Source organism: Calliphora vicina, chromosome 1 (genome assembly GCF_958450345.1).
Source record: "Calliphora vicina chromosome 1, idCalVici1.1, whole genome shotgun sequence".
Taxonomy (NCBI): domain Eukaryota; kingdom Metazoa; phylum Arthropoda; class Insecta; order Diptera; family Calliphoridae; genus Calliphora; species Calliphora vicina.
Genome location: NC_088780.1, coordinates 172405387 through 172420674, shown reverse-complemented (window position 1 = coordinate 172420674; position 15288 = coordinate 172405387).

The window sequence follows — 15288 nt, the reverse complement described above, 5'->3', positions numbered from 1 at the left end:
GCTATCTACACTTCTATGTCAAATAGAATGTTGTTTAAATTCACGTCCCTTGTGCTTGAAGTTTGCAGGCGATGAAGATCCACTCACTCCCGGACATTTCTTGATTCTTCGCCCGATGGTATCAATACCAGAAGAAAACTTGATGAATGTGAACGTTAATCGCCTTACTAGATGGCAATATATGCAGCATCTTGTTCAACAGTTCTGGTCAAAATGGTCGAAAGAGTATCTGTGTCAACTACAAAGGAAACCAAAATGGGTCCAAAATTCTAAAAATCTTCAAGTTGGTACATGGTGTTAATAAGAGAGGACAACATGCCCCCCGCACAATGGCTGATGGGCAGAATACTTTTGACACATCCTGGCAATGACGGTTTGGTCCGAGTTGTAACTATTAGGATTAAGAACGGGTCGCTGAAACGTCCAATATCCAAACTTTGTCCACTTTTTTTAGATTCTTGAAAGCTGACCCTTTCAACGTGGGCCGGAATGTTGGAGTCATCATAACTAACTATTAATAAAATATACATGATGTATCCCTTTTGTCCCTTTGATTTATTTACTAACATTTTATTGCAACAATGTATAATGAATTTATGTTTTTGTTCTCCTTTTAGTTTTGCTATTCTAGTGTTTTTTTGTTTGTCTGCTTGACAAGTGTTTGTTATTGTTGAATAAATGAATTACTTAAAAATATTAAGGGAAGAGTGTTTAATTTATGAATATTACAGTCCATATACAGTCCATAATTGGTATAAACAGGGAGGGTATTATGCGTTTGTGCAGATGTTTGTAACGCACAAAAATATTAGTCTAACACCTTAAAGTATACCGATCGAATCACTTTCTGAGTCGATTAAACGATGTCCGTCTGGTCGGCTGGCTGGCTGGCTGTCCATGTAAACCTTGTGCGCAGAGTACAGGTCGCAATTTTGAAGATATTTCAATCATATTTGGTACATATAATTTTTTCGGCCCAAGGACCAAGCCTATTGAAATTGACTGAAATCGGTCCATTATTTCACCTAGCTCCCATACAAATGTCCTTCCGAAATTGGAATCGGTCATAAATGTTGAATTTATATATGTATCTACACAAATTCCGCTCCAAATAAGTTTTGTATATACAAAATTCATGTCACCAAATTTTGTTACGATCGGTCCATAATTAGTCATAGCTCCCATATATACCCTTCCGAAAACCACTTTAACGTGCATAAATCGCTTAAAAATTTTGGTATACACACAAAATTCAACATAGCTAACTTTAATATAGACATAAATAACACGACATAATTACATGGTGATCGGTCCATAATTGGTCATAGCTCCCATGTTAGGCCCACTTCCGAAAATCACTCAAAAATATAAATTATTGAAATTTTAAAAGAAAAATGTTTTTGCTCTTTTATTTAGTGTAGGGTATTATATGGTCGGGCTTGACCGACCATACTTTCTTACTTGTTTTAAACGGAAACTATTTTTATTAAATATGGCACGGATTTTTATAATGTAACGAACTCACGGAAACGAAAAGAACACATATATCCTGCGAGCTAATGCCGTAGCAAAACACCAGCGTCCCATTTCCGCAGAGACAGCAAAAGAGTCGTTACAATGTGAATGTATGATTATTATTATTAGTATAGGATCTATAGACAAATATATAATAGGTATCTATGGTGTAAAATAACCAGTAGATAAATTTACCTAAACGGTAACTTGACATTGATTTCAAATCAATATCTACGGGTTAAAATTACCAAATATTTTTACTCCATAAGTAACTAAGCACTAATAGATATCTATTTGTTGAAATTACGGGCATTAGGAAACTATAATAGCTATAGTCCACAAATTTAGCATGAGCAATTCCGCCGCTTTTTAAATATTTGCGGGAATAATGGGAGTAGTGATATATATCTATTATATGTGATACAATAAGAAATAGAATCCATACATTTTGTACGGTTATTCTACCATTAATATTAATATTTAGGACAAGCAAACAATCTAAATACTAAAATTCATATCTATCTGTATATGAATTTTAGTATTTATCAAATGTAGAAAATGTTTTCATCCAATATACAACAAAATATAGACAAGTGGCACCGCTGAACAGCTGACATATACTACGTTTATACGCACGACTTATTCGCAAATAAATATATTGAAAGTAGAAAAATTAGCCATATAAAATGTTAATTAATTTTTTATTTGCAAATAGCTAACTCACGAAAACAATTCCTGATTAACGACACTATTTGCAATAACATAAGATTTTAAACATTGCCATATTTTTTAAAGTTTTTAGTCTTTCTTTCGTTTTTTAAATATTTCAATCAAGAATTTTTAATTCTTTAATTTTTGCATTTAAAAAAATAAGAATTTTATTGATAACTGTTAAATAATTGCAAAATCTTTGCCAATATCTTTTAATATAAACATTTTTTACTTTAGCTAGGTACTCTGTTCAAAATTTCGTGCGAAATGCTGTCAAACTACTTATAAAATAGTTGGAATGAAATATATGCGAAATAATTTCGCAAAAGCAGTACTCTGTTTTTATTGTGGAAAACATGTGAAATACATCTGGCAACCTTATTTTTCCACACGAAATAATATACGCTGCACTTCTTTCGCACGAACAGCTAGCTGTCAAACAGCATGTAAAATTTTTCGCATGAAAAAACCATAACTTTTCGCAAATATGAACAGTAGAATGCTCCAAAAAAATAAAATTGCGAATTTTGACCGTCCCCCCCTCTAGAATTGTTCTATGTATTGTAGAAACACATTGTGTAAAATATTAGGATGATAGGATAACGTTAACTGGTGGCGCAACGACGCTGAAGTTTTGAGGTGCATTTACAAGGGGAAAATATGCAATTTTTTCAGTTTTTCTAAAAAATTTCCCATTAAATAATGACTTTTACAATTTAATTTAAAAGAATCGAAATATGCACGTAATTGTCGTTATAATAAGATATAAAAGACAAAAATTGGTGAAAAAATGTTAAAGTTATTAAAAAATCGCCAGGCCATTAACGTGTCTCAGGCCACTAGAACAAGAAATTTATGAACAAAATTAACATATTTTGAGAAATATTAAAATAAAAGCTAATTTTTACTTACAATATAACCATATTTATTTGTATATGAGTTTTTGTCCTCGTAGGATACCGTTAACCTATTCGCAGGTATGACCAAAAAAATTAAATTTTTTTAACGGCAGTTTCAAAACTCCAATTTCAAATTTTTAAAAATTTTGTTAAACAAATTTCAGAATTTTTTGATCATCACATGGGGATTTATTGACAACATAATAGGGAATAAAAATGTGAAAAAAGTATGTCAATACCTCCCATAGTTTTTCCGTACCTGCGATATAAATTTTGCGATTTTCGAGAAAAACTAATTTTTTGGCCATATTTTGGGGAATGACCAGAATTTCCTTACTGTAATGATTTTTAAGTAAAAGCTATTCAGAATAATATAGTCCAGGTAATTTTAAATATAGTCTGAAAGTTTTACTAAAATCGGAAAACTTTAACCCTTAAATCGTGAAGGTCAAAGGTAAATTTTTTCAATATTTGGAATTTCTCATGAAAAGATAGCGAAATATTATATATTTTTGGGCCGATTTTGATGAAACTTAAGAAAAATATAAAATGAAGTCTAGTATTCACAATAACAGTACAAAAATGGAAATTAACCCTTAAGAGTACTTGGGGTCAAAATTAATGTGTTTTTCGTGATTTTAAAAGTTGAGGGTCATTTGGACCCCAAGTGCTATTAAGGGTTAATTTCCATTTTTGTACTGTTATTGTAAATACTAGACTTCATTTTATATTTTTCTTAAGTTTCATCAAAATCGGCCCAAAAATATATAATATTTCGCTATCTTTTCATGAGAAATTCCAAATATTGAAAAAATTTACCTTTGACCTTCACGATTTAAGGGTTAAAGTTTTCCGATTTTAGTAAAACTTTCAGACTATATTTAAAATTACCTGGACTATATTATTCTGAATAGCTTTTACTTAAAAATCATTACAGTAAGGAAATTCTGGTCATTCCCCAAAATATGGCCAAAAAATTAGTTTTTCTCGAAAATCGAAAAATTTATATCGCAGGTACGGAAAAACTATGGGAGGTATTGACATACTTTTTTCACATTTTTATTCCCTATTATGTTGTCAATAAATCCCCATTTGATGATCAAAAAATTCTGAAATTTGTTTAACAAAATGTTTAAAAATTTGAAATTGGAGTTTTGAAACTGCCGTTAAAAAAATTTAATTTTTTTGGTCATACCTGCGAATAGGTTAACGGTATCCTACGAGGACAAAAATTCATATAAAAGTAAATATGGATATATTTTAAGTAAAAATAAGCTTTTATTTTAATATTTCTCAAAATATGTTAATTTTGTTCATAAATTTCTTGTTCTAGTGGCCTGAGACACGTTAATGGCCTGGCGATTTTTTAATAACTTTAACATTTTTTCACCAATTTTAGTCTTTTATATCTTATTATAACGACAATTACGTACACATTTCGATTCTTTTAAATTAAATTGTAAAAGTCATTATTTAATGCAAAATTTTTACAAAAACTGAAAAAATTGCATATTTTCCCCTTGTAAATGCACCTCAAAACTTCAGCGTCGTTGCGCCACCAGTTAACGTTATCCTATCATCCTAATATTTTACACAACGTGTTTCTACAATACATAGAACAATTCTAGAGGGGGGGACGGCCTGTACCTAGAAAGTTTTTTTCGTCCATACAATCTTGGAGCACTCTAATGAACAGAGTATTAAGCTTTTGTGACGAACGTTTTTACTTGGCGATTAAACGAGTTAAAAACAACTTCAGCTAGTTTTATATTTAGAGTCGACTTCAGCGTCAGAAGTATACTTTAACTCATGATAAAAATATAGAAGGTAGTTTCAATCAAATTTTTTTTTTCAAATAAGGTTTTTTGAAGTTTCCTTATTTTGTGAGCATTATAAAAAGCGTTGCCACATTCCTAAAAATGATTTTTATTTTAGAGAATTTTTTTACAAAAAATGTGTAATTTATAATTTAGTATTTAAATAAAAATGTATTAAGTATGTTGTGTTGTATGTTAATGTATTAACTGAAATATTGCTTTTAAGGAAATGGTCGGAGCACACCTCTATCGTCAGGTCTTCTTCGCAAGTTTTACATACATCCAGCCACTGTTGTCGTTTGTTAGGTAATGTAGGGACTTTAAAAAAATTTACATTTGAATTTTTGCAAAAATATTTGGTATTTTCGCAGTTGGGGAAAATGCAACTCATGTTTGTTAAATCTTAAAATAATGTTCACAAATTAGTTTTGAAATATTTGAAAATGAAAATCTTACCTTTGATCCCAATTTGATAGTAAATATTTTTTATATTTTTTTTAATATTTTTCAAATTAATGAAAATTATGTATTAATTTTTTCACAAACTTTAAAGAATATATGGGAAAATTTTTAATTAATATGGTATTGCTATTTTAACGAAAACGTCAAAATCCTTAAGCATGTCAGACGTAGAATTTTAAAAAATAAAGAGAGAATGAAACTACCTTCTATTTTTCTACTATGCAAAAAACTATTACGAAATAATACAAATTGTTAGAAATTTTTCATGTTTTTGAAAAAATTTTAATGAAAATTTGTAGCAATTTGAAGCAAAATCATAGTTGAAAAATGTTGATTCAACCTTGTTTTCGACGTTTTTACAATAATTTTTTTCTGTGTGTATCACTAATTAGGAACTTTCTAAAGTTTAGGCGTAGGTTAACCCTCTAACTGGCAAGTCTGCCTTTAGGCGGGGAATGTTAAATGTATGTAATGCTTCTTTATTTGCTTATATTTCCCGTTATAACGTTAAATATGTGTAAAGAGACAAACAATTTACTTATTGTGTTAAACAGGAACTTGTCTTTTGTTTTTTTTTTAATCCAACGATTTTTTTATTTTTTCAAACAATAACCTGGTATATTTTATTCGCTCAAAATAAAATTAGCCGGTTAGAGGGTTAAGTAAAACAATTGAGTAGTGAAAAAGAGGCAGTGTTGTTACCTCTTCAAGTTTCTCCAAAAAATTTAGCTTACTAAGAAAAATGAGAAGTGAAAAGGAGGTAGTCACATTTAGTTCATTGAGTTTTCCTAGAATTGACTCATACTTAAAAAAATTACAAGTGAAAAGGAGGCTTTGGTGTTAGTTCTTCACGTTTCTCCAAAAATGTCTCTTATTATGAAAAATGAGAAGTGGAAATGAAGCAATATATTAAAAACTTAGTTTTAGCCAGATTTTTTGGTTTTTTTTTTACAAACCATCTCTAGAAAATTTCGAATCGAATAAAAAAAATCTGCCAAATCGCTCCAGCCGTTCTGGACTCAATAAATCCGGTTTTAGCCGGAATTTGTAATTTTTTTCTTTACAAACCATCTTCTGAAAATTTCGAATCGAATAAAAAAAATTCTCATGAAGGTGAATGGTAAACAAGTAAGAGTGCTATATTCGGCTTTGCAGAATCTTCACCTTTGTTGTGGATGCATTATTATTTTTATACCCTTCACCTTCGTGAGAAGGGTATATATAAGTTTGTCATTCCGTTTGTAATTTCCACAATATAATTTTCCGGCCCTATAAAGTATATATATTCTGGATCCTTATAGATAGCGGAGTCTATTAAGCCATGTCCGTCTGTCTGTCTGTTGAAATCAATTTTCAGAAGGCCCCAGATATCTCCGGGATCCAAATCTTCAACAATTCTGTCAGACATACTTTCGAGAATTTTTCTATTTAAAACAGGGAAAGGCAAAACATGGGCGCCGCGTTTTTCATTAACTCTTCTCTTACGTACGTGTGCACACGCATTGTAGAGCAGGGAAAGGCAAAACATGGGCGCCGCGTTTTTCATTAACTCTTCTCTTACGTACGTGTGCACACGCATTGTAGAGAAATAAACAACTTTTAATCAGTCTAGCTTGAGAACTCAAACAAGCAGGTTGTGTATCGTTTTTTATCGCACAATTTAAGAATCAGCGTTGCCAGTGAAAAAAAATATGTCCCAACATTTAAAGATGTATGATGAACAATATGAGATTTTACATTTTTAATTGGGGAAAAGCGACGAAAGTTTACTGGCAACACCGATTCCTGGTGAGAGCGGAGAGAGTGTATAACTAATACAATCGTAAAATGCAATAGTATAGGTTGCCTTTCCCTGTTGTAGAGAAATAAACAACTTTTAATCAGTCTAGCTTGAGAACTCAAACAAGCAGGTTGTGTATCGTTTTTTATCGCACAATTTAAGAATCAGCGTTGCCAGTGAAAAAAAATATGTCCCAACATTTAAAGATGTATGATGAACAATATGAGATTTTACATTTTTAATTGGGGAAAAGCGACGAAAGTTTACTGGCAACACCGATTCCTGGTGAGAGCGGAGAGAGTGTATAACTAATACAATCGTAAAATGCAATAGTATAGGTTGCCTTTCCCTGATTTAAAATCAGCAAAATCCGTCCATAAATAATGGAGATATGAGCAAAAATCCGAGACAACCTCTGAAAATTTCATCAAAAAACACAATGTATTGCATGCTTTGACAAAAAAGCAACAAAACGTATGTTTGGATGTGCATGCTTTGCGTATTTTGTTTTTTTTTTGTGTTTTGTTTCTTTTGGCGTTGTTGTTTTTTATACAATTAAACGCATGTTTGGATGTGTGTTGGTTTCATTGCCTTGCGTATTTTGTTTTTTCTTTTGGTGTTTTGTTTCGTTTGGCGTTGTTGTTGTTTTTTGTGTTCTTGATAAATTTAGGATGCTGTACGCTGAAAGTGGGCAATGTACATACATATATACTAATTATAAAAAATAATAATGCATCCACAACAAAGGTGAAGGGTATATAAGATTCGGCATAGCCGAATATAGCACTCTTACTTGTTTATAATAACACTGTCCAACAAATTGAGACTTTTTGATTGGAACAGAATAGTGACTCTATAATTCTAAAAGAGCATGTTGATTATCTGGTCTGAATTTTTTTTACAGTGGGTCAGTTTTAATTTTTTGACCGAATTATCTGAGAGAATTCTTATGATCAGATTTATATTATGGAATTTTATGGGGATCATTTTTGTGGAAGATCTTAACCCTCTAGTTCCTATCTTTAGGGGTCAATATGGCCCTTTTTTTGAGGAAATCAAAAAAGTCCTTTCAAAATTATTCTCGATGAATTATAAATAATTACTGTTACTAACAACATTGAAGTTATACAGCATAGTATTAATATTGTTGTATTTAAGAATTCAATAATTCTTCCGTATAAGAGATTTCATTAATCATTTGGCCCATAAGGGCATTGATTATAAATATAAATAAGTAAAATAAAAATAAAAATAAATAAAAAGGACATATAAGGATTCAAATATTCTACGAAAATTTTTGCCGGAAAATTTCAGTGGGGGTCACCAAAGATACCAAAGTTGTAAATAAAGCTCTTTACGCTTAATTAGCTAAATTACACGCCACTTTGGGTCTCACCTGTTAAGGGTGCAAAATATAAAATGATTTACCACTCCCCCAAGGCGAGACATAAAAGTGTCCATTGTAAAAAATAAATGTAACAACAAGTTATGAGTTATCAGAAAGTGTCAAGCTCCTCGGATAAAATTGCAATTAAATTACAAATAGTTACCGGGGGACCCTGTCACACACATAACGGTTAAACATCTACTTCCACGAACACAATTTAACCCCCTGTCTATACTTGATAAATTTTTATCATGATAAACGTCAAAATGTAGTGCAACATATTTCAAATGTATGTTTATAATAAAATCTGGGTTCTTCATATTTTTTAATCGTAATCGCAATATTTAATGTGTGATTACAATTAAAATCGATTTGCTACCATTACCGATATAACTGCAATTACCGTTACCGCTAAAATACCGTTACAGATATAATCGGTAAAATAATATTTAACATTTTACGATATAAAAGTTCTATAATTTTAAATTTAAGAAAATATGCCAAATTGTTATTCGTAAGAAATTGTTCCATAATTCGAACGAACATTTATCGAATGGATACCCTAACATATACATACAGTTGTGTGAAAAATAATAGAGCCACCCCCAAACCTCAATTTCAAACTTATAAAATTTAGACAGATAATAATTTTCTTTAAACTTTTTTGTTGTTTTTTATTAGGTATTATTATAGTATAAAAAAAACATAAATTAAATATTTGAATTCATTGCCCTAAAAATTAAAATAAAAAAAATCGGTATATTCATTTATTTTTTCTGTGAAAAAAAATAGAGCCATCTAAACAAACCTCCTAAAATTACTAAAAAGAAAAAAGAAATAATATGTTTAATAAAATGATTGCTTACGTAACTGCTTATACTACCTCAGTACTTTGTAGAACTGCCTTTATTTTTTATTACTGCGAAGCATCGCTTCGGCATAGAGTCGACTAACTTTTGACAAGTCGTTACTGAAATATTCTTCCATGCAGACTCAACCATTGTCCACAGCTCATCTTTATTTGATGGATTCTTTCCTCTGAGACATCTTTTAACCTCGCCTCACAAGTTTTCGATGGGATTTAGGTCTGGTGACTGTGAAGGCCATCCCAAAACCTTCACATGATTGTCCCTGAACCATGCCTTTGCCAACTTCGATGAATGTTTAGGATCATTGTCCTGTTGGAATATCCATTCAAGCGGCATTTCCCACTCAGCATAAGGCATCATGACTTCTCTTAAAATGTTTGTGTAAAATTTTGCATCCATTATATCCTGAATGCGATATAAGGGTCCGACTCCACAATATGAAAAGCATCCCCATACCATAATATTACCCCCTCCATGTTTAACGGTTTTAATGGTACATTGAGGATTCAATTCTTTATTTTTGGGTCTCCGAACTTGAAGAGAACTTCGATCCGAGTTAAATAAATTTACTTTGGTCTCATCCGACCACAAAATATTACGCCATTTAGATACGGGCCAATTTATGTGTTCCTTTGCGAATGCAAGTCTTTGTTTTATGTTGCGCTTTGAAAGAAAAGGCACTTTACGTGCACTTCTTGCTTTAAAACCATTATTAAGGAGCATACGCCGTATTGTTGAAGTACCCATATCAAGTTGATATTGTTTTTTAAGGGCGGATGACGTCATAAAGGGGTCCCTTTTCACTTGACGCAGTATTTTTCGTTTTAAAGTCTCAGGCATTTTGGTTTTTCTTCCTCTTGTTTCTTGTTTCTCTTCATACTTTATAGCATTTTCTACCATTTTCTTTGAACATTCAATAATTTTAGCTATTTTTCTTTGAGATTTACCTTCTCGATGAAGCTTTTTTATCAATTTTCGGGCCTCCACGCTACAGTGTTTTCCTCTGCCCATTCTGTTAAGTAATTTTTCAATATTTTTTTAAAATTATAATAGAAATAAGATAGTCTGCCTTTTTACACACTTTTTCAAAAAAAAAAAAATTTAAAGAAGTTGCTTTTTACTTTAATATTTTTTTTAACTTTAAAATTGGCTCTATTTTATTTCACACTTGTTTTTCTTCAATTTACATACAAACACTGATATAATTAGAAATGTTGCTTCAATTACACAAAAAATAACGGGATTACAATAAGAAAGAGACTTACTAATAATGCATAAAAAAAACTTTTTCTAAAAATATTTTTTACAAGGTTAAAAAAACATTAAATTTTTAGAACATAAGGTGGCTCTATTATTTTTCACACAACTGTAGATACACACAGCCATACTTACCTTCTTTATTATTTTCTCATTTTGTTTTGCAGTTTCTTTATAATTTTAACACAAAATGTATTCATATTTAGATATATGTATGTATGTACATATGTATGCATACATACATTCGCTGCTTAAGTGTACCATTCTTGTATTTTAACTGTGGTCAATGTTATTTCCGCATTTGGTGATGTTGATCATACCTGAAATCTAATTCAATAGTTTATACAGTTATGAAGATTGGTTGTACTTGGTATTGAACTTGGCAACTAAGAAACAGTGCCTATCTATGTCTATGAACCTTTGAGAAATTTTAAAATTAAAGATCGACTTCTTTTTAACCACAGAGTAGGTCAGTGACATGTATATTTCTTTTTGACTCTCAGACTGGTTATTTCTCTCACTACGGCATTGTTTTGAGTTTATGGAAATTGTGGGTTATTGTCATATGATTATATACATATATATTTGGTCAATTAACAAGGTCTCTTATCATGTCATATTGACATAATGTCTTAATATTTCACAATGGTTTTTATAGGTTTTCAAGCAAAAAAATTCCTAAAATAATACAACTCTGTATGCTATGTTTATTGTGTTATCGTAACCAACCAGCAGGGAGAGACCTGTGCCGAATGTCTAAGAGTCGGTGATATATTAGGACACTAGCTGACCCAACAGACGTTGTCCTGTCCTTGGTTATGTTTGATTTACATTTGATTTTAAAATACATATGTACAATGAATCTTTAGTCATAGAATAAAATATACATAGAAGCGTTACTGAGAGACAAAGAACCTAAATCTGTTGTCAAAAACCTGAAGAGTGGATTAGCCGACTGTAATGTAACCTCCTTTCTATTGTGTGTAAAGTATTTAAAGCAGTTATAGTGACAAAATGTAACTTAACTGTAACGTCTGAACCTGTTAAAAACAGAATTTCTTTACGTTTCTACGTGACATTTACTAACGGTGTTGTCAACTTGTTGATTTTAAAAGTCTTGTATAAAAAATACTTATGCTCAGAACGCTTAACAATATTTTCAGTGTTCTAAAAATGTTTTAAATATTTCAATAATATATGTAAATACATAAATAAAAACCAAAATGTAAGAAAAGATAAACTCACTGTTTATTGTTGATGTTTTGTTTAAGCCTTGATATTTTTACAAATAAAGCTTGATAGTGCATTTACACCGAGGCGAAATCTAGTGGATTTTAATTGAAATCTTGTTCAAAATCTATATCGTTTACACCGCTGTTTTCTGACATTTAGCAAGATTTCATTTAATAACAAAAACAGCTGACTAACAAAACCCGCAGTAAATAAGTAAATTTTTAGTATTATAATTTATAAATTTAACTTTTATTCATATTTGCATCCATTGAAAATATTTATCAAACGCTAAAATAGTTTCGCACTTTTTATATTATTTTTTTTATTTGTATCTGTCAAATTTTACTTGTACAGTGCTGTATTTTTTAGTCCGCTATGAAGAAATTCACGGTTGCATCACTTGGTACTGAGTAGATTTGAGGAGATTTCCCCAAAATCTAGTCACGAAGTAGATTTCATTTGGGAAATCATATGGGAAATCTCGTCAAAATAACTAGATTTGGCTCGAAATCTCATATGTAGTAGATTTCGCTTCGGTGTAAATCAATGATGTTCATTTCATTGTGCTTTCGCGCTGAGTAACAACACACATATTCTTATTCTCTTTAAAGAGCATAACAAATGTCTAATTTTTTTAAGAAATTTATTAAGCATTGTTGTTGGTTGGTTTTTGGACGAAGCATAGCAAACACACGCGTTTCAATTACAATTGAACACAAAACAACAAAGTCAGAAATAAATAAAAAATTTGAGAGAATTTCGGACGTATAATGTATATTCTTTTATTTCCTTAAAATTTAAATTACATTCATTTAATAAATTGGTTATATCTGGCAAAAATTCTAAATCTAAACATTCTTTATTTTGTTCTTATTTTAAGTGTTTGACATTATGTTTGCTGGGTAGCTCTCTCACCAATACATCTTCATTTTTATTTTTGAACATCACTGGTGTAAATGCACTATGAGTGTCTGTAATTCTCATTCACTCTATAGCAGCGAAATGCAAACTCACACCACTACAGGTTTTAGTTGAGAATTATTCTGTGGCAAAAACAAATAGCTGAAATAATGAAATAAACAAACATAAAAGCGTAACACAACCTGCTTCTATCAATGCTCATGCGAGACTGACTGTTTTTATACAATGTGTGTGCTTGCGTACATGTGAAAATAAAAAGAAGAGAGCTCATTTGAGAGCTCACTGCAGCTCGCTGCTCTATACCAGTGATGTTCAAAAATAAAAATGAAGATGTATTGGTGAGAGAGCTACCCAGCAAACATAATGTCAAACACTTAAAATAAGAACAAAAGAAAGAATGTTTAGATTTAGAATTTTTGCCAGATATAACCAATTTATTAAATGAATGTAATATAAATTGTAAGGATATGAAAGAAAATACATTATACGGACTAAATTCTCTCAAATTGTTTATTTATTTTTGACTTTGTCTTTTTTGTGTTCAATTGTAATTGAAACGCGTGTATTTGCTATGCTTCATCCAAAAACCAACCAACAACAATGCTAAATGAATTTCTTTAAAAAATGAGACATTTGTTACGCTCTTTAAAAGAGCGTAACAAATGTGTTTACATTTTTTAAACAATTGTTGTATGGGATGAACATCACTGGTCTATACTATAGACTCTATAGCAGTAATGAACAGCCCATACCACAATTCAAGGCGAATTTATACAAGGTGGAGTCAGTCAAACAGCTGATAATTTTTTTTTTCGCTTTTTGGTTTTAACAGTTGTCAAAGCTTGTTTTTATATTTAAATATCTACATATTCTAATCGTATTAACAAAATATTTATTTTTTACATAAATAAGTAAAGCCCTCACTATACAATTATCTACATTACATTAAGTTTTAATACATATTTGTTTATTTTTTCATTTTTGTTTTTTGACATTTGTTAAGACCAATTGTTGTATTTGTAGAACTGATAGCACCTTGTATAAATTCGCCTTGCCACAATTGTGGAAAATAAAATCACACGTATTCTTATGCTCTTACAATTTATTAGTCGTTGTCCACTCAACGAGACAACTAGGAATACGCATGAGCACTGGTGTATGACTTTTTCTTTATTTTTTCAGTTTTTGTATTTGTGTGTTTGTAGGTGCACTGAATAAAATAAAGAATTGAATGTGTTGGTGAGAGTAAGTGTATTGGTGAGAGGATTTATTTTTGCGAACCTTGTGCTCATTAGACTCACCAGAAAAAACATGCATTTACATATTTTGGTTTCCCTGGTGATCACCAAGGTTGCCAATTAAGCCATTTTCCGGCTAGATCTAGCGATTTTATTTTCATTTAGCCATAAAAAAATGGCTAGAATTAATCTAGCCGGAAGATCTAGCCATTTTATTTTGTCTTAGCCTTTCTTATTTTATACTTATCTTGAGCATTTTTGGAATTTTTTAAAAATAAGACATTATTTTTTATCAAATGACAAAGAAACAGTATTTTTAAACAAATTCGTCTGTTGATGATTTGATGAGAATATTATTAGTTTTATGAAAACAGGCTTCGAAATTGTTTCCAAAGCAAACACATGAGGCATATTCAAAAATCTATTTTACATTTCTTCAATGGATCCGATTTTGAATGTAAGTGCCCAGAAATATGTTTAATTTATCAAAAAGGAAAACAAAATATTGATATTACAATATTTATCCGCATTTTCTCAATCTCTGGTTATTTTTCATCGTGACTGATATACTGACAGTTCTCATACAAAAATTCTATTAATTGGAAGTATATCATCGTTACGAAAAACGATAACCGGAGATTGAAAAAGTGGGGGTTAATCTACTAAACTCCATTACTACGAAGTCGGTAAAAATTATTTTTCAAAACTGTCAGTATAACTATTAGTTAACACATAACCAGACTCCGTGGTAATGGGGGCAAGAAATGTAATATTTATGAATTTGTATTCAGTTATTTTTGGGTTTTAGCCATTTCTAGCCATTTTTAATTCAAAATCTAGCCATTTTCTGAGCTGAAGAGTTGGCAACCTTGGTGATCACATACCGAGCTCCTTTTCTTGGGCGTGGTAAATTTTTCATTCAGTAAAAACATATTTTATTTATTTTTAAAATTAATAATTATAATTAAATTATAAAAACTAATAAAGAGTAATGAGTACTAGCATCAAAGACTTTCGACTCTATGTTGGTATACATATACAGTCGCAACAGAAAACTATACATACCCCCTAAAAAAATGCAATTTAGGAAAAACTTTCAAAATATTATTATCAAAATTTATATTGTGCAACTCCTTATAAAAAGTTAAACTTATTTAAAACAAAAAATTTTTCATAAAAAGAAATATTTAAAAAAAAAT